Source organism: Fukomys damarensis, unplaced genomic scaffold, assembly GCF_012274545.1.
Source record: "Fukomys damarensis isolate Sample0158 unplaced genomic scaffold, DMR_v1.0_HiC HiC_scaffold_36, whole genome shotgun sequence".
In the NCBI taxonomy this organism is placed as follows: domain Eukaryota; kingdom Metazoa; phylum Chordata; class Mammalia; order Rodentia; family Bathyergidae; genus Fukomys; species Fukomys damarensis.
Window position 1 is genome coordinate 20,688,837 of NW_022900948.1, and position 2,052 is coordinate 20,690,888.

Consider the following 2,052-nt stretch of genomic DNA (forward strand, 5'->3'; position numbering starts at 1 on the left):
TTTTCTGCAGGGTTTTTATCATGAATGGGTGTGGAATTTTGTTGAATGCTTTTTCTGAATCTATTGAGATGATTACAAGATTTTTGTCCTTGACTCTGTTAATACAGAGTATTACATTTAATTATTTATATATATTGAACCATCCTTTCATCCCTGGGATAAATCTAACTTGCGCAGGGTGTATGATCTTCCTGACCCTTCGTATTCTGTCTGCCAATATGTTATTGAGGATTTTTGTATCTATGTTTGTTAGGGAGATTGCCTTTAGTTATCTGTTTTAGTTAGGTCTTTCCCTGGTTTTGGAAGCAAAGTAACAGTTTCTTGTAGAAATAAATTTGGAAGTATTTCTTCCCTTTCAACATCACTTAAGAGTTTAAAGAGTAGAGGCAATAATTCTTCTCTAAATGTCTTGTAGAATTCAGCAGAGATGCCATCAGAACCTGGGCTTTTCTTTGTTGGTAAATTTTTTTATCACATTTTCAATTTCACTGATTATTATTGGGACGTTTAGAATTTTTATATATTCTTTGTTCAACTTTTTAAATTCACATGTATCTAGAAATCTGTGCATTTATTGTGTATTTTCCATTTTATACAGTACATGTTCTTGGTATTGACGATCCTCAGGATTTTTGCTGGATATGTTGTGACTTCAACTTTTTCATTCCTAATTGCATAGCATTGAGCCTTTTCTTTCTGTCTTTTTAGACAGCTGAATAAGGGTTTATCAATTTTATTTATTATGTAAAAAAACCAACTCTTGGATTGGTTGATTTTTTTGTATTCTTCTTTTAGTCTCCATTGCACTGATTTCTGCTCTGATCTTTATAATTTCCTCTCTTTTATGAGTTTTGGATTTTTCTTGCCCTTCTTTTTCTAGGAGCTTAAATTTCAGCATTAGGGAATTTTTTTGAACTTGCTGTTTTCCTAGCATGGGGATTCACTACTATGAATTTCCCATGTAGAGCTGCTTCCATTGTGTTCCATAAATTCCTGAATATTGTATGTTCATTATCATTTATTTGTAAAAACTGTCTAATTTCTTCTTTAATTTCCTCTGTGACCCACTGAAAGTTCAGGATAGTGTTATTCAATTTTCTATGTGTTTGTGAAGTTCTTGCAGTTTCTTATGTTATTGATCTCCAGTTTAATTGCACTATGGTTTGATAATATACACAGGATAACTTCAACTGTGTTGTATTTACTTGAACATGTTTATATATAATTAAAAGTGATATCGTATTCACTTCTGGAAGGAAAGAATTAAGATTATTGAAAACAAAGTGGAGAACAAATAAGAAAATTCATTTTCCATTTTACAAAGTATATTCCCCAAATTTTTTATCTTACCGAAACACTCATAGTTTATTTAGTAGCACAAACATTGATGAGCATTCTATCTCAGTATTCAATGACATATGCAATTGCTTATCTTAGCATATAATTAAAAACAAAGATTTAATATAATTAATCAATCTGCAATTCAAAATTTTTACTGCAGCATTAAATGCATTGGTTAATTGATTGCTTTTTAAATAAAGTGACACACTATCTGGAAAAATTTCTGAAGTACATTATGGTAATTTAATACATTTACACATATACATTGCATATACATATATGCATACATACATATACATGCATGTATATGCAAAATCACAGTATGATATTAAACATTTATCTCTTCAACATTAATCATTTTATGTGTTAAGGATTTTATACTCTTCTAGTCATTTAAAATATATCTATAGTGTTTCAATCAATAATTTTTGTATGGTGTTATGAAAACCCAGAACTAATTCTACTTCTCTAATAGCACTTTGGAGCTTCTTATTGAACTTTTAATCTCCCATCTTATTCCTTTCTGATTCTTTAAGTCATCACTATTTCATTCTATTCTTCTGTGAGATTGACAGAAGTTTCTACAAATGAGTGTGAATACTTCTGGAAATATTTTCTTGATGGAGAACATAGTTTTGATTTCTTTTTTTAAATTTAAACTCTTCCATTAGATATTTGACTTTTCAGTCTCTTTTTTTTTTTTTTTTTTTT